The 26,647-nt window shown below is 36.7% G+C and overlaps 1 protein-coding gene across 11 annotated transcripts in view; it reads left to right on the plus strand.

Moving 5' to 3' along the window:
* BBX (BBX high mobility group box domain containing) overlaps positions 1-26,647 on the plus strand; it is a 274,443-nt gene that overhangs the window by 141,639 nt on the left and 106,157 nt on the right. Inside the window, exon 4 of one of the 11 annotated variants that reach the window (XM_017955105.3) lies at positions 4-101. The exons of the other annotated variants lie outside the window; for them this stretch is intronic. The gene's annotated coding sequence lies outside the window, so the exon portion shown is untranslated. The remainder of the gene's footprint in view (positions 1-3; positions 102-26,647) is intronic. 11 annotated transcript variants of the gene reach the window in all.

The raw sequence follows: 26,647 nt of genomic DNA on the forward strand, positions 1-26,647 counted from the left end.
CAGATGTTTGAAGAAGTAGGTACTGACACCCAATTAATTGCCCACTACCAACACCAACAACATCTCCACCTCTGCACTCCCTGCACAAGACATTCTGAGAGGTTGGTGTTTGTTTTTAATTGATGTTAGCTTTTTATAATTTGTCGCTTTTTTCTAAAAACAATTTTTTTAAAATGTGGCTAGTTGAGGAATATCTGTTAGTTGTGTTCTGAGATTTACATAGATCAGATTGCTGTTTCATCGTTAAACATGTTAAATGGATCCTTTCTGTTGAGCATTTTTAAAAACTTTTTTGGAGGATTCTGATTTTTTTTTCATTGTACAACCTGCGCCTCCTTCAGTAAAAATAGTTTTGGGTTCACAAACAAGAAGCAGCTGTCTTAAATATGTTCATTGACTCAGCCGAGTGTCTGCAGTTGCCCAACAAAAGTTATTTGATTTTGGGTAGTGCAAAGAAATCAAAATAAGCATTCAGATTATATTTTGGCTGCTGTAATAAGAGCTTCTGTCTGTAACTTGAAGATCGGAAATCCACATGTAGTGTATTTTTATCTTAAAATTTGTAGAGATTTAAGCCTAAACACCACTGAGACTATTAAGAGAGCTTAAGTGATAGAGCTCAGTATTTCTTTTGAATTATTTTTCTGATCCTCAGAGGAAAACATTGAATCTTCATTTCAAGATTGACCTAACAAGGGCTACATCTCAATGTTATTCACAAACTGAGAAAAAAAAATCATAATTTTATGTGTATTATTTGTTGAAACTAAGTGAATGCTTTAGTTCACTGAAGAAAGTCAATTCAAAGAATGATATGGACAAGGCCAGAAACATATGGAGAAATATATCTCAAAAAGACTTTTCAGAATTGTAAAATTGAGTGCAGCAGAATAAAACAATTCACACATTTTATTAGATCCATATACACTGCAAACTCATTGCCTCCTTGAGAGACTGTTGCTGTAAATATGTAGGGAGCAAAAGAGTGTTGATGAGTCTCTGACTTAACTAAATATTCATAATGGATTAGCGTGCTGCAAGAATAATGACCACACGAATGCAGGCTAGTTTTACGATTCTGTTTTCTCAGATCCTTTTTGAAAAATCTTACATCTTCAAAGTCTCTACTTGTGATTCTTTATCTCAGACAGTTACAGAAAGATCAACATGGTTTAGAAAAGTCCTAAACACCAAATTTTAACCAGTGATAAAATGAATTTTAGAAGTTTTGATATCCACATGTAGTGTATTTTATTTGAAACTTGGAGACAAATTAGAAAAGGATATCTTCTGTTTGATAACTTTCTAATGAGGCATAATCTTATGTCTGGACTGTTAAATTGAGAATTAGAGCAGATGTCTTAGAGTCACTTGTATGAGACCTTAAGTATCTCTTCACCTTAGCTCCCCAAGTGTAAAATAACTATGTTAATTATATAACTCTTAGTGCAGGTTATTTGAGAAAAAGTGTTCTTATCTTCAAATCACAATCTACAAAGTAAGTATTGAGAGGATTTGACCTATTAGGAGAAAGGTCCTGACTATTTTATAACCCTGTGATACAAAGTGATATTTTGAGTTAAAGGGGATCTAGAATAATATGACTGCAGTGTTCAAGCATAAGTTGAATGTGGCATTTCGTGAAAAGAACCTATGTTGGAAACATTTTGTAGTTCAGGTAGAAAGTGTGTATTTTTGAAGCTGTGTTGTACTAGTGCCAGTTCTTCAAGATAACATCTCCTAATAAGTATAAGGTATGAATTATTTAGCAGCTGAAGTAAGGAATGGTAAAAGAAAGCAACCAGAATAGAGGAAGAGTATCAAACTAGGGTATATTTTTATTAAATAGTGGAGTCCATTGGAGTACAGTGTGCTGAAATATCAGGATCTTAGAATAAGTATTTAGTTCTCGTATATTGTTTTGCCTTTTGTTTTTAAAGGGCTGGCATAGCCGTGGGTGCTCACTACATTTACTTTGAATGTGGAATGACTGTTGGTCATTTTAATGAAGTAAAATTTTTATCCTTTGTGAAGAGTGTCACGATTTACTTTTTTAAAAATTAAATAAACTTTGGTTGGCTTTAGAATTGTTAGTCTTTCTCAGTGATAAATGAAAATGAAAAATTAACCCCATGAATGACTTTGTACTGGCCCCAGCTCTTTCATCTTGAGCAGGTTCCAGGACCTTGAGAAAATTTCTTAATTTTGTCCTGAATTTTCTTGTCTTTCAGTAAGGGAGTTAAGTTGGATAATCTCTGAAGTATGTTCTGACTTCCATAATTTTGTGATTTTGAATGAAGTTAAGTAAAGTAGGAGTTCAAAATGAGTAGAAGATTATTCCTAAATCAAGTTAGATGAAGTTAATAAGAGTTATTAACAAGAGTTTCACGATAACAGACTTTTGATAATAAAGAAAAGAGATCAAGTGTCAGAGAAAACGTTCCTTGTAGTAGAAATGGTTTCAGGAGTTGCAAAACCGTATATGGGATGTAATGACAATTAGATTTGTTTGATTAGGGCAAAGAGTTTTTCTTGGGGTATGGTAGTGAGTTTTCCTATTATGTTGATAAAGGCTCAACAATTTCTAATAGCCATTTAAAATCTGTTTTTAAGAAAGCTTTAATCTACATTTTTTAAATGTAGATTAAACCCAGCATTTCGGCTTCTGTACCTGTTGCCTACCCCAAAAAACCTTCACAGGAATCATATTTGTTTCCTTTTTAACAGTTGTATAGTTCCCCTGAAAAATTCAGGGCATAGGCAAAGATAAACATTCCTAGACTCTCAAAAAATGAAAATAATACTGATTAAAAGTATGCCTCCTTACAATAAAGTTTTCTGTTTTATAAATTGCTGCTTATTAGAGACAACCAGATAATTATTATAGTAGGACCCATTTCAAATTTTTTCTTAGAAATTTCTCTTATTCTGGATAACATTTGACTACTGTAAACTCTTGAAAATTACCATAAAATACTACCCGTAGAACTGTTTTTAAAATGAAGAAGCCCACTTGTTAGAAATACATTTCTTCATGTTTAAACACATACCTTTTCTACATTTGGAAGTCCTGTTTCGTGTAAAACACACATAGAGCAGTTTGACAAAAGAGACACTGTCCTTGTGACAGTCTTCAAGTATTTTATTTATATTGGTGGACAGACGTGAACTGTTCTTTACAGAGTGGTATGGCCACAAAATGTAAAGTTAATCACTCTCTTTAGAAAAAAAAAATGCATCCAAACTTATATATGATATAATTTGACCCAAACCATTAATAATACTTTTGATGATACATTTTTCAAGGGAAAAGAACGTGTAAGTCATCTATAGTCCCTTAAAAATTAGAAATACATGTCAAAGGAGCCTGAAAAACACACATGTAAATATCTTTGGAAATTCTGACTATGTAACTAATACTAAAAACTGCCTTTTGATTCTTCTCAATTCTTTTAATAAGTACCGTAATGCCTTCGAGCCAGAAAGGTGTGTCTGAAGGTTCTAACACACACATTGTAGAATTCCTAAGTCATTGTCTTACTACCCTTCTAATTTTTGACAGATTATTCCTAGCATTTAGCAGTAACATAAAAAGACCTCCTTTGTATTGATTTTAAACTTTTATATCACCTTGGAAGTTTTAGACTAGAAACCCTTGCACTAGTAATGACTTTGGGACTCTGGACGTTTAGCTGGATGACTGATCCCAGTGTATCATTGCCAAGTGAAGGGAAGACATTGAGGCGTGCGATGCGTTGAATTGCTTTGACTCACTTCTTTCCCCTGGCAGTGGTTGCAGCCTGGCGGCAGCAGTACCAAATCTGTGTACTTGCACGTTTGAAAGCTGCTTTTCTTAGGCTCCCACAGCAGTTTGTATAGAAGAGGAGCCAAAGTAAGACGTCTAAAGAGACTTTCTCAAAAGCAATTCACATGTGATCTTACAAAGAACTCCTTTTAGATTTGGTCCTATCACTACACTCCTCAGACTTCTGTTAAAGCCTTTGCTAAGAGGTAGTGTTAGGGCAAGGCCTGGTAAGTTCTATTGTGTTGAATTTGTTGCAGAGTGTTTTTAAGAAATAACAGGCTTAGAGTAATTTAGAGTGTAGGGGCCAGCCATCTCCAGATACGAAAGAGGGAACCTGATATTGAGAGGTTAGGTGATTTAGCCAAGACATGCTCCTGCTTACAGAGTCCAGGTTTTCAGACTTCCACTTATGTGTGCATTTATCATGTCAGAATATGATTATGAATAGTAAGAAGTAAGTCGCAGAAGAATAACAGAAAGGACATTTTAACTATACCATAAAAGTTAAACGGTGTCAACTGCCATTAATCTGATAGGAAGATCCAGATTAAAGTTTCAGACCCTGGAGACTGGAATGGGTTCAGAGCTAAAAGAATGTATAGTGTATCTATCCTTACTCTGTGAGATGATGAGAGGCAAAAGATGGCAGTTTTGAGGGAAATCAGAGCTTTTCTTCTCAAATCCTGAGGGTTAGTTTGTGAACTTCTGTTTATTGGCCATCATGTTTTGAGCACCTGCGGAGGAAATGCTGCTCCCTCAGCCTCAGCCAGCTTAAGGACTGTGCTGATGGGAAGCAGAAGCAGCTCCTTGTGCCCTCTTAGCAAACAGCACAGATTCTCACTTCAATAACTGATGAGTCTGTTCTGTTGTCTCTCAGTCCCTTGTCAAAACCACTGATCTGGATTGTTCTACAGAAGCTGCTTTGCCCCTCTCTTCTCTGATGATCGTGGAGGAACTCAGTTTTAATACCGTCGTTTGCGTCTGATACACTTAGGCAGCAGTTCCCTCATGGACCTTTTAGATCAAAATGACACTACAGTACCTTAAGAAGCTTTTAAAGGAGACATTCTGTTACTCTTTGGGGAAGAAGGAAAAGGCAGTATGATATAGCGGAAAGAGTTCTGATTTTGTGGTCAAGAGATCCAACCTTAACTCTGCCACTAATTGGTTTGGTGAACTTGAGCTAACCTTTAACCCCTGTGGGTCTTTTTTTTTTTTTTTGTCATCTGTAAATTGGGGGACAAGATGATCTCCAAGGGCTGGATTTGCAGTCCCCATCAAGTCTGTGTTGAAGAGTTTCATTTTTAGAAGAGTAGCTCTTTAAACAAATTATCCTATAAATTTAATATGACACCAGAAATAGCAGTGACAAATGGAGAATTTTCCTAGGGGAGCCAGTTATGACAGGCTACAGAAAACTTTTTAAAATAAAAACTTATTGTCAGACAGTAGGATGCCCTACAAATAAATTGATAAGTTCTGTTTTACAATGTAGGAATCTGAAAATATCTAGAAAATTAGAATTTTTTTAAAAAAAATTGTAGAATCTGCTTCCAAAGATCAAAACAAAACAATGAGTCTATAACAAAGGTAATTTAGATAGATATGAATTTCATCTGATTAAGTTTAATTATACATTGTATCTGAATTATCAAAGTCTAATACTATAAATAAATATTTGGTTGGGTATCAGTCTTCTATCTTGCCTTATGTATTTATGCTACATGAGTTGGTTTCATTAATACCATTTTAATTGATCATAACTTGTGTTACTGCCACACTGATAGTAAAAAGAGCCTTTACAGCTGTGTACATGTAGGGAGGTGGTACCGCTTTCACGGCTTTGCTGGAAACACTACACTGATTTCGAAATATCAGACATAGCTTATTTAGAACCAGTAAGTTTGTTTTCATATAGTGTAGGGCAGCAGTAACAGTAATTACTGTCCTGATATAATGATGCTAATCTTTTATCATCATCATCTGAAGTGAATGATAAAAACATGTTAAATTGAATCTCCTTTCTAACTTGTGTTGTGCAACCATTATAGGTCCTGGACCACTTAGGAGATAATTGGGCTGTTCCTTATTCTTTGTGGTAGTGGCAGATATTCAACTTGAGATTTAAAATCACTATTACCAGTCAGAGTTGTGTGTGTTTAAAATATGTTGTTGTCCACCAGCTCAGACCAGTAATTGGTGAGGAAGCGGTGTAAGGGATAGCTGTTTTTTCATGCAGAATAGCTTTTTAAAAGATCATTTCATCAAGATTGAAATGTAAGCAAGCAGAGAAATTTTATAAAAACATCCACTAGATGGCATCTTGTAATTGTGTTTAGCGTTATCCTGAAGCATTCTTGATAGCGGGTATAATTGGAACAGAAAGGGTTTTATTTTTTTCTCTGAAGGTTGGTTGTTCATGAATATATGAATTCACATATACTTTAAAATAATCTTAAAGTGAAAAAATTTTAACCAGTCATTTTGACATACTGCCCACTCATCATAGGAAACATTTCTAGAACATCCTGATATGTTCTCAAACATAGCATGACATTGGTAACCTGTATTAGTAACATCGGGAAACTTGCTTTCCTAACCATTTTACATTCTTAATTTTATAAAAATATAGAAAGCAGAGAAAATTGGTCCCCTGCTAGTTAGAAAATAAGTTTTGGTATTTTGCTTTGGTAGGGCATTGTGCTTATAGCAGAGATAGAGATTATATTTTTGGTGTGGTTCCAAAGTTCTTTTAAAGTTCTAAGAACTATTGACCTTGATCCTGTGAAAAATTTCTTAGTGTTGAATTTATTTTTCAAATACAGATGCTCTTTCACTTAAAATGGGGCTACATCCTGATACACTCACTGTTAAGTTGAAAATATCCTGTCAAAAATGCGTTTAATACATCTAACCTCCCAAACATCATAACTTAGCTTAGCCTAGCTACACACTCAGAACAGTTGTATTAGCCTACAAGTGGGCAGAATCATCTAACACAAAGTCTATTTTATAATAGTGTTGCATATCTTATGTAACTTATCGAATACTAAAAGTTTTTCAAGCACGTTTAACCTAGGTTAGGCTATGATATTCAGTAACTTAGGTATATATTAAAGACCATTTTCCACTAATGGTATTTTTAACTTACTTGTAAGTTGAGAAATGTCTGTATTAACAAGCTAACAATCTTATTCTTAAGTGCATACAAATTTCCAAATGATTTGGTTAATCTCTTTAGCCTATTAGTATTTTTAAAAGCTTATTGTTTATGGAACTATACAGTATACCCCAATGTCTTATTTTTTTATTTTTGAATTATTTGTATTTTAAGTTAAAGAAAAGCTAGAAAATAGAATTACCAGAAAGAAGAAAACCTCATCCATAATTTTATCGTAGATAATGTCGTAAACAATTTAGCGTTCATTCTTTCAGGCTTTTTTGGTTTATGTATATATAAGCACATATATATTATGTATTTTTTAAAGGAATCAGGCTCCTTTCTATGCAACCTTTTTTCCCACTTATCTTGAGTGTCTTTTTATGCCAATAAATGCATTTTCATGGAATTCTTAGTCACTATACATTGTTATATTTTAACCAAGCTCCTGCTGTTTATATTTTGCCCCCCCACCCCCATTTTTTCTCTACCCACAGATTTTTGACATGCAGAGGTATTTCTTTACCTAACGGTATTGACTGATGAGAGCACTAGATTAAAGCAGCATAGGTCAACCTAGCACAACATCTGGTTAATAGTAGGTTCTCAATAATATTGAATGAATTTTTTACTTTTTTTGGTTACATGAGTTTAATGGTTAGAAGTTATTATAGGCATAGCACGGTGGCTTAAGCCTATAATCCCAGCACTTTGGGAGGCAAGCCGAGGCAGGAGGATTGTTTGAGCCCAGGAGTTTGAGATAAGCCTAGGCAACACAGTGAGACCTTGCCTCTGCAAAAATTTGAAACGTTAGCTGGGTTTGGTGACGCACGCCTGTCGTCTCAGCTACTCTAGAGGCTGAGGTGGGAAGATCACTTGAGCCCAGAAGGTCAAGGCTACAGCAGTGAGCTGTATTTGCACTACTGTACTTCAACCTGGGCAAGAAGGGCAAGACCCTTTCTCAAAAAAAAAAAAAAAAAAAAAAAAAAAGTTGTTAATTGTAGTTTATTTCAAGTTGATTTGAATGCTTATAGTTCATGATTAATTATTATGATAATGATAGCAAACCTTCATTTGCACTTACTGCAAAGCACTACTCCAAGCAGTGTATGTGTTTATAAAAATTGGCTTAATCCTCACAATGAAATAGATACTGTTATTATCTTCCTTTTACAGATGAGGTTGCCAAGGCACAGAGAGGTTAGGTTACTTGCCCAAGATTACACTGTTTGCAGATATTCTAATAATTTATAGATGCAGGTTTACAAATTCAGGAAAAAAGAGAGTTCACACTTAACATGTATGTCAAATCACATGAGATATGAAGCATAGACAAAGGGAAATTAAGCAGGATGGTCTAGGATTTCTTTCAAAGCCATATTTAAGGGCTTCATTAAAAAAAAAAAAAAGCCAAAGATTTGTGTAGTTCTTTTGAAATGGCATCAGTGCCATTTTCGTATTGAATGTAAGATCGCAAGTTGTAAAGTTTGTAGTCTAAATAATATAGTTTACAGTTATGTTTGACACCATGCATATCTTTGACACAGATGATACATAATTTTTAATTTGTATGGAATTTACATATCATGGTAATAATTTGATGTATATTAACCAAAATTCAGGCTCATAGAGTTTTCTGGGCTTGAGTCACATATTTTCTTAGCCTTGTCCAGGTCCTGCTGTGCTGAATATGGAAGCTGTGTGGTTTCCCAGCAGCAGAGCCATTGATTTAATGGACATTTATTAAGCACCTAATATATGCCAGGCACAACAATAGCACTGGGCATACAAAGATAAATAAAATACCACCTCTTCAGGAAGACATAGTGTGTGGCTAGCAACATTGAAAAGATCCATCCCGGAAACAACAGGATTCTGTTAAAGTGCTTGCTTACTTGCTTTAAGATTGTTTCTTTATAAAATGGAAAAAATAAAACATGAACAAGCCGAACCAGAAAGGGATTAGTACAGTCCAGGCTTTCTCTTTCCTCAGAACTTGTACTGTGGGGGCTTTATTAAAAAAACCCCTCTCATCTTGATGTCATAGTACCTAAAATTCCTTCATGAAGAGTCATTAAAAATTACTCTTCCCCAAAGCCATATTTTAAAATGAGTTTTAATTTATTATGTTACTTAGCCCTTGTTGTCTCATTGGGAAAGCCTAGCCTATGACAACCTGGAAGGACTCAGAACTGGCGTTTTAAAACAGAAAGTCTATCGGCAATGAACAGGTTCAGTAAGAAAGTAGGGTCTGAGTCCCGGGGATCAGGGAAGGCTGGGAGGAACAAGTGTTCAGTGTGAACATAATTCAGGATTTCAGATACTTCCTGCTGAGCCCATAAGTGTTACTGTGGCCAGAAGGCTGTCAGACTTTGACAAGTGAGCCCTATTTTTGGATGATGGAGAAACAAGCCAAACCTTCCTCACTGGCCACATGGGGCTTTTTTGGTTCTTAGGAAGGTCTGGAAAAGCTCCTCACAGACCCAAGTCGAAGGATGGCATAAATGAACGTATCTGACTTCCCTGTTTTAACTAGAGCTACTCCTGAGTTGGACTCCTTTATCGCCTCTTAGGAGTACCTCTTTACAAAGCAATTATTCCAAAAATCCAAATAGGATTTCAGAAGCCCCATATTTCTAAGAGGAGGCCAAGGGGTGCAAGTGGTAGTAGACGTGCAGAAAGTAAGGGTGAAGTGGTTTCCAAGTAAAACGAGGTTGTTGATTACTTGAAGAGGTGACAGAGCCAAATTTATGAAAGCGTTAGGGTTTCCCATACCTGACAGTATGGCTTGTTGGAAAAAGGAGCAGAAAGAGGCTGAATTTTCAGTCAGAAACCACTGAAACCACTATTTATGTAATATTTATAGGAGACTATGTGCGATTCAGTTGAATTGCTAGGTCTCGCTATAGCAGTTTTTAAAAGCTTCTTTGATTGTTGACAGGTCCGTTAAGACATGCTGCACATGTAGATAAGGAAGACACTCAAGTTTCAACATCCTCACTAAATGATCATGAAGTTCTTATGGTTTAAAAAAGTTCAGATTTACAATTCCATGTAACCTTTCATTAATTAAACAAATTGGATCTTTGTTACTCTTCTGAAAGTTTTAGAATTGCACTTCATGTTTTAGAAATGACTCATCAGCTTTGCATTGCTCTGCTGACCAGGAAGCCTAAACTTGCAAAAGTAGTGTGTTTCTCTGGATTTTGGAGTGTGCCTCTTTATGTGTGATGTACCGTGGTGGCCCACCATAGAGGGTGTAGCAATTGACTCCCTTCCTGTAATGCTTTTCAAAATAACACCTGAAAAGTGGAAGCCCTGATGGTAGTGCTAATAAATAATGCTTTAGAAACCTGTTCTAACAAAATTAAGCCAATTTGGATAGCTTATAAGTAATCAACACAAATAGACATAGAAATATTAATGCAAGTTTTATGATATCAGGATTGTTATCAACCAGAGATCACGAAGAAAATATTTACATCCACCAAGGACACCTTAAGCATAGAGTAGATGAGTCTTGTATGTTCCTGGAAATAGATGGGGAAAGGTTTAGTTAATATAGTGTTGTGAAACGTCTTTTTTAAAGAGTCTGAAATTATTTTTAAAATTCAAATTTATATAGTGCATTTATTTAGAGCAGTAACCTTCAACTGCGGATCCCACAAACCTACAAGGAGTGTTTAGAAATTAGTGGGACATTATTTGGTGAAATGCTACAGTCTGGGATTGGGTGTAGGGGTCAAAGGGCAGGGAAAGAGCCTAGATATATGTTAACTCAGCAGGAAGTGAAACAGTCTTGCCAAGTAAGAAACTATCCCATTCACGATGCCAAAATCTTCCTCACTGAGAAATGCTGATTTTAGAGTACTGGATATTACTGTAAGTTAAGCCTAACCAGAGAAGTAATTGAAAGTGTCCGCCCTTTGGACTCTGAAGATGCATATCATATACTGAAAGAATAAGGTAGAATTTCCTGTAGAGAAATTCTGGAGATTTCCACACTTACTATTTTATTAAGGTGAACTACCTTGTGGATAGTTTTACTCAGTTGCTTAACTGAGGGTAAATTTTATTTCTCCCTGTTAGAGTAAAGCTAGCAACAGGGGGGCTATAAATATAAATTTCCAGAATCTTACACCTGCTGACCATAAAAGTCAGTCTAGATCACGGGGGAAGCTGCACCGAAAGCATGTTTTCAGCAGCTACTGATAAAGCTAACATGAAATAAAATCACACACATTCAATGTGCTTCATAAGAGTGCAGTATAATGAAATCCAGAGGCCAACTGATAGTAAAAATCAGGTGTTGTAAAAGTGTACTTCACATAAAACTAATTTGGTTACTCTCTTTAAAAGCAGATGTAGAGTAAATTCATGAAGATGTTAGGAACATGGGTAGGGTGAGTGAGGTTGGAGAAAGGAAAGACGAACTAAGTTGTTGGGAACTCCTCTTATGGGAAGAACATTTAATAGTTTCCCCCCCACCCCGGTGTTATTGAGGTTATGGATGATTCACTATGATTTCTTAAGCTGTCTCTGACATTTTCCCCAAGTTATTTCTAAGACAGTTCACTCGTTCATTCATCACGAAGAATTTGTTCTTTGTAGTAGGTATGCTTCTATCAAGTGTGGAAGACAAACCTGCAAACAATAAAACCCCTATTGAAGGTGATAATGTCACAGTAGCTGTGTAGATAAAATAATGTGGGACGGAAGGGTCTACTCCAGCAAACCAACTCCAGCTTCTGATCATAATAGGGCAATCACTTAAGTTACCTAGAAATGAGATAAAACAGTATTTCTGCTCTCACACTAGATCCCATAGCATTGGCTAATAATCTAGGATGACTCTGGTATAAACAAACAACGGAATTTTAAAGTTCATTCTTAATTAAGATATGATATGTTGAGAGTCTGTTTTATTCTCATGTATGTAGTCAAGTAAGTGCTTCACTTCTAAATGCTGAAACTATAAGACGTCCCGCGGTAATTGAATTACAGACAAAAAGGCCCATTTGCTGCAGTTGCAGTAATTATGTGGTGAAGCAGTTAATTTTGAGCAAGTGTGAAAAGATGTCACATTGTCACAGAAAGGATCAGGAAGAGAAAATCACTTTCCACTGCAGCATATTGATCTGACACCTCAGAAGCCTGATACTTTATCCTCCATTAAATCACATTTAAAATATTTTATTTTAAAATAACTTATTGACTTTCTTTTTTGTCTGTAAAATAATACATGTTGAAGGAGAATAACACCAAAATGCATGGAGACAAAAATATCAGTCAATGCATATACCACTGCATATCCCTTGTGAACATTTTATTGTTGTCCTTGTAGCCTTTTTACTAGGCATTAACATAGTTGAACAGTTTCTTTACTTTTTAATTAGAATTATGGTATATAAATGTTACTGTAAATGCATTTAATGGAACATTTTTTTATTGATTGATTTTGCCATCAAATTCCTATGCCTGCCCTTGTTAGAGGTCCCCCCTGCTTCCGATTTTAGTGTTTTATTTGATTTCACAAAGATGGTGGGATTCAAGGTGTGATATGGTGTAAACTTGTACATTTTAGAAATAGATACTTCCTCATATGTTTGCTATGTATCATAAAATTACTGCCATTTAGTAGGATGGAAAGCATAGTTTTCTTTTTCAGGGAAAAGAAAATAGCTATTTTGCTAGAGAAGGAAAACTTCAGGGTATTATAAGGATTTATTTGTGATCACATTTGCCTGATGCTAATAGATACAATGGTATACACATTGCTTGTTTAGATTTTCATTCTTTTATTCTGCTTTCTTAACTTTGCTGCAGATGCTCTTAGTCACTGCATGTTCACATACTGGAGTGGTTAATGCTCCTTTTAGAAGCTAAGCTATCAGACTGTCAGTCAAGAATGTACTAACTGCTGACTTTATGGATGCATCCCAAAAGTTAGATTTGGCATTAGAGGTCACATTCATACAAAACTCTGTTTTATGAGAGCAAGGAATACTTTACGGTCCAAGGGCTGTTGGCAGTTTTCCAGTTTCTATCTATGGATCTATCAGCTCTACACTTCGTAGAAAGTAGGCATCCATGTGCCTGCACATGTGTTAATCTTAAAAGTATAGTTCTTTTCCATGAAAGCTGCTTTATTTTTTCTTACCCAGAAAGATTACATTGTGGTAATGGGAACTTTTAACCAAGGATTATAAATCTTCCTTAGGCTTCAGTTAGATCCTGCTGTTGCTCTCCACTAACTGAACTTTAAGCTCTCAAAAATAAGAGCCTTCCCATTGTTTTACTATGTCAATATCTGTTGTTTCCTCCCTTTATTAAAAGTCCCCAGATGGAAAATTGTCTTTCTAAATTCCCTTCAGCAGTACCTATTGCAGGTAAATGTTATAATGTGGCTGCTATTTATCTTCTCTAATTGTTTAACATGAACCATGGAGATGACAGGGATATTTTATTGTTTTAAAATAAGCTTGTTTCATTCTATATATCATCATTAGACTTGGCATAGCAGTAAATATGAAAGGTTAAGAGATAGATTCCATTTTTAAATATAAAACTTAAACTATGTTTCAGTTTAAGGTCTTCAAAATTTTTCCCATAGTTGCAATATTTTTTTCTGAGATAATAGGACCTGTCCGAGGGGATGCTGAATAACTCTCCAATGATGTCCAACACTGTCTGACATCCCAGAGAAGGAATTGAGAGGGTCTCCCAGGTAGTCAAATGGATGCTGTTGCTATGGCAAGTTCCTACATCACCATGACAAGCAGAAATATCCAAGGAAGCAGCAGTGGCGGAGCAAAGGCAGCTACTTCTAGCCTGACAACTAAAAGCTGAAAACTCACATGACTGAATTTCAGGGAACATTTTTCCCATAGTTGAGAGTGGGGTGCCTAACTGAATCATCAATGTCAGCTATGAACAGTGAGAAAAATGCTTTTGTAAGATCAAAGACAGATACTGTATTTGGAATTTGTTCAGGAAGAGTAACTTTGCAATTGCAAATATACTCTTAACTGCAGTATTTTGTTATCTGTCTTTGAAGGAGAGCTGCATGTTGATAGGCCCCTTCCTGCCTTTCATCTTTTTTTTTTCTGGGATTGTAGGCAAAGTGGGTGGGGGGAAGCAGCACCATAGAAGTGTCAGTCCTTTTTTATGAGCTGTTTTAAAACATGGGCAACTGAATTACACATTTTAGAAAGTAAAGTTGGTTCTGAAGAAATGCAGTTGTAATTTTGTGGTAGCGTCACTACGAATGGCTTCCAGGAGACTCTGCCAAATAATAGCAGAGGTTAACAATATAGTCTATAGAGAAACTAGAGAACAGAAAATAAGAATGTATTAGTTTTAGGAGCCAGGGTGTTATATAGACTGACAGGAGGCTGCCAGGGTCAAGAAACAAGTTTTAAGAAAATAGGAAGCCCATCTGATAGGAGACAGTATCCACGAGAGTAGACACTGATTTGTCAGTTTGACAGGTTCTTGTTCGTGGAATCAGCATAAAGTTACCTTGATCCACTTTAACCTGAGGGTATTTAATCAGGTGTTTGGTGTAACAAATGTTGAGGATAGTAATTTGGGGCCACATTAGGCTAGTTGCAAAGTCACACTTGAGCAGCCTTAACCAAGATGATTTTTCTAAATGAAATTGAAGGAAGCAAAGGGTAGGAAACTCATGAAAGGTTGCTGAAAATTACATGTAGAAGATACACTATTCCCTTTCCTTCTCAGCCTTCATTTTTCTTCATCAGCTCTCACCAGTGCTGCATCTGTGAGAGGATAATGCAGGCTATCCTGCCATGAGTAATGGACCTTGATTTCCACTTTTCTGATTGCTTGCTATCTGCTGTAAGTAATGCCTTACAGGCATTCTCCCTATGTCCTGGAGCATTTTAACTAATACTTATTTGGACAGAAGTCCCAATAACCACGGATTTTTTCATTCAGCTTTTCTAATTTTTGCCTTTATTGATTTCCAGTAAAACTCTCAGTGCAGATTTTTTGTACATTTGTTTTGTAACTACAAGGTTTTTTGTTGATATGTACCTTTTCTTTGTGATATTCTTTCCTTTGAGAATAGCAAGGAACCCTGAGAATTGGTAGATTGTTCTCAAAATAGATCACTTCTTGTCTGCTCCACTTGGCTGTGACTTCTTTCATTAGGATAATAGAATAAAATTGCCCTTTAGAAGCTTTTCCTTTATTGATCCAGTTCATTTCAGAGGCGGAAAGTGAAGAAGAAAGTAAGAGTTCTTTTTATTATCTTATTGTAAATAAACCTGGCCATTTTTACTCTTAAAAACAATACTGTACTCATTTTACTCTTACTAATAGTAGAAATTCAAGTAATCTCAGGTTTATAATTTAATAGGAAAATACGTAAATATGTGTGTGTTTATGTGCAAAACGTTTAGTTTTAACTTACCCTCTTGTGGACTCAGTTTTACAGATCATTAAATTGGTGAGTTTAGATCAGTTCTAACATTGTACGGTTTTATTAATGATTCCCAGTGTATGCTTCATAAAATCTCAGATCTAGAAATAACCATAAGAGATACCTACTGGTTTCCCTTTGTCCGTTTGAGCAGTAGTAGATTTAATATAAGAAGAGCTGTCTGTGTTTTTTCTTGTTTTTTGTTTTTTTTTCTTCTAGCAAATTTCCAAGACTGTAAACCTATGATGATTTTTAAGTAGGAAAGTTTTTAAAACTGTTTTTGGAAGATAGAAGTAGTGACAGTAGTTGTCTGGGTTTAGCAGTATCAATAATTTAGCACTTTTAGTGGTCAAGGACAGACCCTTCTTTCCACTATTCATGTCTAGGGACACTTGAACTCCCCATTGATTTTTCCATCATGCAGGAGCCCCTCAGTGTTCAGTTAGTTCTTCCCTGAGCACACGAATGGTTGGATTGATGTGAGGCCCACAATTTAAAGACCCAGGTTTGGCCATGTTTATTACTTGTCTGAGCTGTAGACTATTGTGGTGTTCGCATTTTCTAGTGTCATCGGCAGTTTTACCTCAGATTCTGAATAAATGCAAAAATAGGGCAAGGTGATTTAATCCTAACCAACCTGTTAAAGGTCCAAATCTCCTAATTTCTGAAAGTTTAACATCTCCATAATAAATTATGCACTGAATTGTGTCTAAAATAAAAAATTTGTATTTACTGAGAGCCTCTATGACTTTGCTTTGAGGACATTAGAAATTGACTTTTTTTTAAGGAAAAAAATATTTCTCAATATACTTTCTAAATAGATGTTGGGAAGTCTTATTAAAATGTTGGAAAAGTTATTTTTTCCTTAATACAAAATTCCAAGAAAGCACATCAGAAATGTTTAAAATGTCAGACATTACAAAACAACTTAATGATGGTATACAAAATTCAGCTTTAAGCCAGTTTTCAAATCATAAAATCCAGCGTTAATTAATAATGGAGGGCGGTTTGCGTAAACTGTGGGAAAACAGGGAGTGGGACAAATACACAGAACAGCTGTTACAGTTTTTCTGAGGACTCAGCTATACAGTTAAGTTTCTTTCTTTCTTTTTTTTTTTTTTTTTTTTTTTTGATGAGTGTAAAGGCTATGTGAAGTCCTGCTAAGCTGATTTATTGTGTCTTTATTTTTCTAGTAGAGAGTGGAGAGAGGGGAATGGAGAACTTACAGACAGAGAAGGGGGGACTGCAGGACAGCCTGGCCCCTGCTGGAGATAAGGAGGTAAAATCATAGCATACAGTGGTAATAACAGGCCTTCATGGTCATCTAGCCCAACTTTCTGATGCTTGAAGACTCCACAGTTTTTCAACTTCATCAGTTGCGAATTTTGTCTTGAACCGTCCTCACATTGGATCTGTTTTTCCTTTTGTGAGGTGAAAGCCAGGACTAGACACTGGTCATTTTTACTCTGTCTGATACCATTATTGGTCCCATAGTTCACTATGCAAAAAGTACTCTACAAGCAACAGAAAATGAATATGAAAAGTACAAAATGGGCTAGGCACGGTGGCTCACACCTGTAATCCCAGCACTTTGGGAGGCCAAGGTGGAAGGATCACCTGAGGTCAGGAGTTCGAGACCAGCTTGGCCAACATGGCGAAACCCTGTCTCTACTAAAAATACAAAAATTAGCAGGGCATGGTGGCACACACCTGTAATCCCAGCTACTCTGGAGGCTGAGGCAGGAGAATTGCTTGAACCCGGGAGGCGGAGGTTGCAATAAGCCAAGATCGCACCACAGCACTCCAGCCTGTGTGATGAGCGAAACTCCATCTAAAAAAAGAAAAATACAAAATGTTATTTACACTTTATTACACTTTATGTCTATTCCCAGATCGTCTTTGACCATTTTTGTATGAATGCCACAAAATTCCAGTTCTGTTCTCTCTTCAGCATTACTTTCCTGTGAAGGCCCAGCCAGTGCTTCCTTCCCTAGGGCAAGCCTGAGATTCCAGGAATGGCCAGTCACCTGGCTTATTTCCTGGGATCACATACCTTGAAAGTTGCTGAACCTACCTAGTCCTAAATAATAGCACAACAAATAACTGAACAGTTCTTTTCAGACTCTTTTTAATGTGTTGTTGATACCCAAAGTAAGAGAATCCAGGTCACAGTTGGCAAAGTTTGCAGTGGCAGGAAGCTCTTGGGGAACCCAGGGGTTCATTCTTGACGGTGTCTGCGGCAGTATGGATAAATTCAGCCGTTAGTTATAAGGGTTAATAATGGGACAAATTGGGATCGTCAGAGGGAGCAAAGAGAATTGTCTGAATTCTCCAATGGCTTTTATAATTGCCAAGTGTCCAGTGCCGAGAATGTTATAGTACTATATATTATCTATTCTCTAATGGTTCAGACCACATTTTTTGCAGTCTATTACCTGCTGCCTAGTTCCCAAATGGTTTTATTATTATATAGGTTTTCTCTCACCAACAAGCTCTTTATTGTTCCAACTCATATTTTATAATCACTGTCATCTTGCTTAATGCTAGTCCATTAATAGGCCCTCAAAAGGTTGATTTGGGATCAGAAGGTCTCCCTAGAGGAGTTATATAAGAGCTACAGAAAGAATTTGCCCACCTTTTAGTACAGATTTGGCAGTCATCAAAGCAAACGGCTGGGAGAGCTCAGCAAGCAGAATTTTCCTTTGACTCCTCAATGGGCCTTACCTTTCAGTTCAAGGGAAGCTATAATATGAAATAAAATGCGTCTGATGTTTGCTGTTAGATTGTGATTTTTGGTACACAGCAGACAATGACAGGTTTTCCTTATTTTTTTTCCCCCGTTAGAATCAGGGTGATTAAGTATATTTTATTGACTCCAGTTGGTTCTTTTTCAAACTTTCGACTAAACTTACTTTTATTCTTAAGCCATATAATAGTACACATTTTAAAATCTAGCAATACTTGGACATTTCTGAAGACCTTTTTTGGTACAAAATGTCTTTTGAATTTTTCTTGTGCTTAAAAACATTTACAATAAACACAGGAAGTTGTATGCTACTGTGAGATTATAGGGGAGGTTTGTGGAGTGCCCTTCCCTTACATGCTGTGTTGCTTATGGAAATGACAAGCTTTCATAATATCTATTAAACTGTAACCTGCCTATTGTGTTCAGTGCAGAATGCTGAATTTAGTTAAAATGTTAAGAAATGTTTGTTCCACCTCTGCCTCTCGGAAAAATTAGATGGAGATGTGTGTGCTCTCCATCAATAAAGCATATTTGTTTTGAAAGATGCAGCACTCATGGGCTGTCAGTCATAACGACTTCTGAGAGTACTTAAGAGCTGCAACATCAATATTTACAAAATACAAAGTGAAGAAAAGTACATTGCGTCACAGACATGTGCTGTCTTGTTCCGATTCCCTCCCTCCTCAGTGTATTTAGTATGGTTATGTCTATATGGAGAAGTATTTTGAGATACGAATGGAAGTTTGGGATTCCTCTAAAGTAATTACTGAGAGACATGATTGAAATACCAACAAGGCTTGTAAAATGGAATTGCTTTTCCTCCCAAAGTAAATGTATTGATTAAAAACTAAAATCAGTGATACAATCAGATGGAAGAAAGTACCTATGTTTAACGTCCAGAGACTTTATAGGCTGTGTTCCTACTTTGCTCCTTAATGACATTATAAAGATTACATAAATCCCTCTGAGGCTTCTCTCAAATGGGCATAATTATACCCATTTCATGGGATTTTATAATACTAAATAAATGTGTGCAATAAAGGCTTTGTGAGTTATAAAGTGGTACATAATTGGAAAGCAGCAAATAAGGTAGCCTAGGGGTTTTTAATGGCAGTACTAGCTTTTTGTATAAGAAAATATATTTGGAACTTATTAATGAAATGTACTCAAGTTGTATATTATGAAGTGCTTTATCATAAAAAATTAAAACAGAATTTATTAAATATGTCAGAATGATGACTTTATTATTCTATTATAATCTATCTTTGAAAAAAAATTAAAAGCAGCATGGGCTCACTTTTAGCATATAGTCCCTGTTATTTATCCTATATTCTGCCACTAAGTCTTGTGGCCTGATAAATTACTAAGTGAAAGCATTCTCTCCCTCTTGTTTCCCCAATATAATGCCATTGTGTAAATATGGAAAGGCTTGGTTAGACACTTATCACAAAGTACGTTGGAGATTCCAGGTAGAAAGGGACTAAATTAATGAGAAATGGTTTTAGCAGGGTTAAGAATCTTGCTTAGGGGAAAAATGATATTAAATTTGAAAATTCCTGGGTTTAACTCAGTATGTGGATAGTTACCTCTCCCCAAAATCAGCAAACACAGTGTTTTAACAATATAAAAGAGCTTCTTAAGTGATTTCCCAGGTTTATATGGTTTATGATTATTTTACAGAGGAGCTTTTTTTGATATTATAAAGCATTACCCTTATATTTAAATAGGAGGCTAGAAGATAAAAAATTTGGCCAGCAGAGGGAGCCAACTTATGTAAATTGGGCTGTGAGGAACATGCTCTAGGGTACCTCAGTAAACGTATATCTTGTGGGTATTGGTTTACAACATTCTTGTACTGTGCATTGAGAAGAAAATTAAAGGAAGGAACTTCAGTCATATTAAAACCAGTTCTTTATTGCTTTTATTTTATTTTACTTTTTGAGAAAGAGTCTCATTCTGTTACCCAGGCTGAAGTGCAGTGGCAGGATCACAGCTCTCTGCAGTCTCTACCTCCTGGCTCCTGAGCTCAGGGGATTCTCCCACCTCAACCTCCTAAATAGCTGGGACCACAGGTGTGCACCACCATGCCTGGTTAATTTTTAATTTTTTTGTAGAGACAGGGTCTCATTATGTTGCCCAGGCTGGTCTCAAACTCCTAGGCTCAAACGATTACTCCTGCCTCAACCTAACATAGTGCTAGGATTACAGACATGAGCCACGGCCCTGGCCACTCTGGTACTTTTTAAAAACGAAAAAAGGCAGGCAAATAATATACGAATAGGAACTGTGTTTTGTTATTGTTGTTATTCTCAGACATGAAGAATCTTTTATAAATAAATGTCATCAATTTAATAAATTTAGTAGATAAAAATAAGGTTTTAGAACTTGGCTCTGGGGTTAGAGCACATTCATGCTAAACATCTACAAGGAATATAAATAACACATGAAAGAAATATAAAAGGAATTGTTAATATTCTAAACAGAGTACTGTTATGACTGAATCATCAAGTAAGCACTTACATTTTGTATCATATATATTAAATCATGAAATTGGAAAATATTTAAGATAAAAATTTCACCCAACATGAAGCAAGTATAAAACAAATGGTTTTCTGCTCAACACTATATAGAAATTAATCATAGCACCCTATGCATTCTAATTAATTTCCTTGGCAAATGTGCAGGCTGATATAAGATGATTAGATTCATGCATTTCAAGTACTAGTTATTAAATACATATATTCAAGGAAGTATTCTAAGCATTTGGAAAGGTAAAGGTAAACCACACCTACCTTTCTGTAATTTGTAATTTAGTAAATGGTGAGTGTAATTCGAGTGTGCCAAAGTGTAAGTAGGTGGGTGATGCAGCAGCTAGGATAAGCAACTTCACTAAACACTATACTGCTTAAAATAAGAAATAAGTATTCTTTTTTTGCTTTTGAGAAAAATATGTTTGCTTTGCAACCATTAAGACTGAGAAGTTTTATAAAGTGAAGTCGATTTAACTGTTACTTAAGTTATTTGCCATCTTTCTTAGAGTAAAGAACAGTAGCTAAGGAAAAAGATTTCCAATCAGATTGTTGATTCTTAACTAAATCATTGTTTCTGCATTGTTTTTTAAAATTATAATTAGAGATCAAGATAATAGAAAACATCCAGACCTTTTTATTATTTTTAAACTAAAAACAACGACTAAGTCATATAAAAGAAAAATTATCCTTTTAAACTTTTACCATTTTAGATGAAATTTAATGTATATCTGTTTTTTAAAAAAAAATATGTATGATTGCTCTTAAAATTCAAAGAGGTAGGCCGGGTGCAGTGGCTCACACCTGTAATCCCAGCACTTTGGGAGGCTGAAGCAGGCGAATCACAAGGTCAGGAGTTTGACATCAGCCTGGTCAATATGGTGAAACCCCATCTCTACTAAAAATACACAAAAATTAGCCAGGCATGATGGCGTACTCCTGTAGTCTCAGCTACTTGGGAGGCTGAGGCAGAAGAATCGCTTGAACCTGGCAGGCAGAGGTTGCAGTGAGCCGAGATTGTGCCACTGCACTCCAGCCTGGGTGACAGAGCGAGACTCTGTCTTAAAAAAAAAAAAAAAAAAAAATCAAAGGGCCCTATGTAATGTAGCATGGAAGATTAAAAATCAGTGTTCAGTGATGGATACAGGAGAAGAGGGAGTGGATAATTATTTCTCTTCCGAAGTCAAAATTACAAATAGTCATTTTTCTCCCTTCAGATCTGCAATACTTAGAAACTATTTCTAAGTAAATAAAATCACCAGGTGTTTTAGTTTGGCAGTTTGAGTATGCTATTTGAGTAATTGTTAGGAATTTCTGAAATGGAGGGTCACACAGCAGGGCATGGCAAGGATGGATTAGAAAAGCAGGATGGTGAACAAGGAAAAGGACTAGGGGCAAGAGGAATGGACTTCAGGGAACAGTCCTAGAACTCATTCATTCAACAAGTATTTATTTGTGCCTGCAGTGCACCTGGCTCTGTGTCAAGCCCTGGAGACACATCATGGTGAACATGATGCAGCCCCTGTTCTCTGTCACAGTTGAGTGTGATATAAAGAAGGAAACAGGTCATTTCACTGTAGCCTGTTAAGTGTAGGGTGCTGTGGAGACACCTCTCTGAGACTTGAAAGGACCAGAAGGGGCATGAGGTGAGATCCAAGCCAAGCCCTGAAGCAGGAATGAGTTCCGCCGGAAGGAAACAGCAGCCAGGTTCCAGGAGGTTGGAGTGTATGGCAAGCTCCAGGTGATGGCATGTGGCTCAGTATGGGTAGAACTTTGAGAGTGAGAATGGACCAAAGAAACATCAGCTGTAAAGGCAAGCTGGACTAGGTCAGGAAGAGTCTTAGGTGTTTATGTGAAGGAAGGAATTTGGAGGTTTTCTTTAGTACACTGAGGGACTGTTAAAGAGATTCCCTTTAGGAGAAGGATATGAGCAGATATTTGTTGTGTGGAGAATTAAAGTCAGCAGAGCTATAGGTAAGAAGGCCAGACAGCTGAACCAGCCTTGTGGGGCTGGAGAAGAGTAGACTCTTTGTAAGAGGTAGAAGGGACAGATTTTTGAGAGATTAAATGTCAGGGTAAACAGCTAACTGCAGTGATTTCAGTTTATGGAGAGAAAGTTGCAAAGAAAGATATGCTTTCCAGATGCTTATGTGAAGGGAAGGGATGTCTAGTTTATATTCACCAGGCTCTGACATAACTCCACAAGGGTATGGTGAAGGCAGAGGCCTGGCTCATACAAGATATTTTCTCTGAGAGGATAGAAATTAAAGACATGTGAGTCATAGTGAGGTAGAGAAGCCAGAGGTGATAGGGACGTTGGAACAAGTTGTAAGCTCTTTCTAGGAAACTAATCCTGAGGTTTAGAAACAAGAAAATTAGGAACCAGGTCACTTAGTGAAGCACATCGTTGGGTGTGGAGGCTGTGAACAAATGACAGTACCAAGTAGGCTGGTTCTTGGATCCTAGCCACATTAGGCAGTACCATCGCCTAAGGGCTAGAGGCCAGTTTGTAGGAAGAAAGGATTAGCTAAAGGAGGGTGAGAATTCAGACAGGACTTTAGACTTCATCAAAGTAACTGAAAGACTAATGGCTCAGGATAACAGGAGGGAAACATATAGATTGGGGGTGAGGTGAGGGAAGGAGTTGACCTTGAATCTCTATCTTTGAAAGAAAACAGAAGAAGAAAAGAAATTTTGAAATTGGTAGGCAAGATGAGAATTTGGGAGGGTTCAGGAAGGTTAACACCTTCCTGCTAGTTAAGCAGGAGGCAAAGGTATTTTCTTAGAGTGACAAGGATTGCAGGTGGGCGGGAAGGGCAGTATGGGGACATGATTGAAAGCTCAGGCTCCAGGGAACGGAAGACCTTGTTTTCATTCCTGGGCCCATCATGTGCTTGGCAGAGTGGCCTCAGGCATGCTGCTTAAGGTTTGTCATTCTCAGTTGCTTTATACCTAAGGTATGTTCATTGTAGTATCTTTCACCTAGAGTTGTATTAAGGATTAAAGAAATTAATTCACGTAAAGTGTTTAGCATGTAGCAAATGTTCAATCAAATTTATGATGATGAAGCAATATCGTATAATGGTCAAAAACCAGACTCTGAAGCCAGACCGCCTGAGTTCAAATACTGGCTTCACCAATTACATGCTAGTGGTATGATTTATAAACATAATTCATAGCTCACCAAGTGCTCAGTAAATATGTATTCGACTGCATTGACAATAAATATGGAGACTCCATGAACCTGTCTTCCTGTGCTTCCAGTTCTTGCCAATGCGATACTTGTGTTCTACCCATGTGACAAATGGATATGGTAAAAACCTTTGGTAATTTATAAACTAAAGGAGGCGAAATATGTTATCTCAGCCTCAGTTTTCTCATCTGTAAAAAAAGGGGATAATAGTACCTACCTCTTAGGCTTGTAAGTTAAGATAGTTAATAGATGTAATCTCTTAGCTCTGGTACATGGGAAGCATTATATATGTCTAGCGAGGATTGTCATCATTTATACTTGCTCACCATCATCAGCAGGAATTGAGAAACAGAATTTATAATGGGCACTGTGGGATTGACTGTGTAACTGAGTAAGACAAGTAAAAAGGATAAAAGTAAAGAACCAAGTAAAAAAGCACTTAAGACCAACATGAGATTGAAAACTTTTGTAGTAGGGTCAGAACACAGGAGCAGCCAGAAACCTGGAGATAGACCTGAGAAGAAAAATGGTTGGATAAGTTTAAAGTTAGGGTTTATTGCTGGACCATTTGTGAAAGTGTAAGAGAGCCAGTGAGCGGAAGGTATAATAGTACTCTGTTTTGAGAGAATAATGAAAGTCATTGACAAATAACCAGAGAAGGGAATAAACGAACATGTTTTAGACAATTGTTTGGAAGTGGCTTTGATTTTATTCTGTTTATTACATTGCCTTATCAATTTGCTTGTTTCTTTTCTCTCTCCTTCCCCATCCAAACAACCTTTCCTGGCTTCTTATTTCTTCTCTGCATATCTCTTTTCAAGCCTTATGTCCCTTCTGCCTTGTAGCAAAACAACATAAAGAAAAGCATAATAAGAAAGCAGAGAAGTACTGTTTCTATGTTCAGTTCTCCACATATTCACTGAACATCTATTCCCTGTCTAGCACAGAGATCTTTGCTCTGACAGATCCAAAAAAAGCATCTGGCATGTTCATTACCCTCAAGGGTCTCTGTGGGAGGAATTCACATGAAATCATTATACATACATTGTACAGGAAAATGATAATTGTCATACAATCAAGTGTCAAAAATTATGGCACAGCCATTAAGTGCTGCAGTGATCAAAAAAGGTGCTTAGAAAGGAGAGAGACATGAACTGAGGCAAACACAGCCTTTTAGAAATGGATGTTCGGAGAGGCCTTGCGTAGAGAGGGAGAATGGGGGTGTCGGGGACGGTGTGCAGGCCTGAGAGAGCAGAGAAAGTTCTGCGCAGAAGCATGTGGCGGGTGTGGAGACCAGGGCAAGCACCAGCCCAGCAGGAGGTGAGTTGAATGGGAGGTAAGGCTGGACACTTAACCCTTACAGAGCATAGCTCAGCAGGTGATCAATACATATGTGTTCAGCAGCATTGAGAGTAAAGGAGGAAGACACATCCATGAGCTTATCTTCTTGTGTTTCAGCTTCTTGTCAATGTGATCATTATGTTCTAGCCCTGTAATAAGTGCATATAATAAAAACCTTTGTGAATTTGTAAACTGAAAGAGGCAAATACTTTTTTGTTAGGTCTGTTGAAGAATAGGAATTCAGTGACTTTTTGATTAAGAATGTAAACACCTCCATAAAATTACAGGAAAACAGAAGGTTGCATTTTTGGAAGAGGTGGTGGGGAACATGTCCTAACTTGCTACTGACCTCTATGTATATAGCTTTTCATCCTCAAGCCACCTCTTTGGCTGCCTTATCTCTTTCAAGGTAGCTTTTGTCTCTGTTTGTAGCCTAGAACAGCATTCCATTTGAGAACCATGTTAAGCTGTCCCAAGGCTAAGCGTCATGGAGTGCAGGTATTAGAGATCTTAAATATACATATTTCTTTATGAGTTAAAGGCAGAGGGACCAGAACTGCCAGTACAGCTAAGCCCTTCTTTGAATAGTGGGTGCCTTATTAGTATTCATGAAGAGCATATCGATAACATCTTGACAGAGTTAAAGTTTCAACTTGAAGAGCTACTGCTTTTCAATAAGGAACATATTTAAAGACACTTTTTGCATGAATAGTGAGTGAATTGCTTCTAAATGAGAGTATTACTTTATTGAATGAGATATTTTTCATGTAATCTGTCTACAGTTTAGAATTGTCATTAGAATTACAATAAATAATAATGATTAGCACTTGTAGGGTTTGTATCTTCAAAGAGTTTTATAGTTAATCTAATTTAATTGTCACTTGGCATCATCAGAGATGTGTACTTGCTTTTCTACCATGAAAAGTGGTGTTCCCTTACCAGCCCCTTAATGCTTCCTTTTGGTATTTTCATGGTCTATGAGCTGTTTGTTCTACAGGAAATAGAGAGTTGCAGATTGAAGAGCTTTGTATTAGAGCTCTTTTTCCCAGGTAGCATTTGGGTTCTTTGAGCTAGGTTTCTTGGGTCCAGTTCCAGCTCCTCTGCTTGCTGTGTTACCCTGGGCAAGTTACTGAAACCTGTTGCTTTAAGTGGAATTCATCATAGTAACTGCATCAGAGTGTTTTTGTGAGGATTAAATGAGAAAGTAAATATATAGCAATTAAATATTTAATAAATGTTAGTTGCATATTAGAATTTTTAAAAACATTTAGGAGCATGTCATTCTGAGAAGCCATATGTGGTTAAGTGTTAGATGAGGAAATTATAAGCCAATAAATACCCTTTTCAGAAACTGCTGTGTAGTAGGCTCCGTGCTAGGCACTGAGGCTGAAAAGGTAATGATGGCACCTGCACTCTGAAGGTCACAAC

This window comes from Papio anubis, chromosome 2 (assembly GCF_008728515.1).
Source record: "Papio anubis isolate 15944 chromosome 2, Panubis1.0, whole genome shotgun sequence".
NCBI lineage: Eukaryota > Metazoa > Chordata > Mammalia > Primates > Cercopithecidae > Papio > Papio anubis.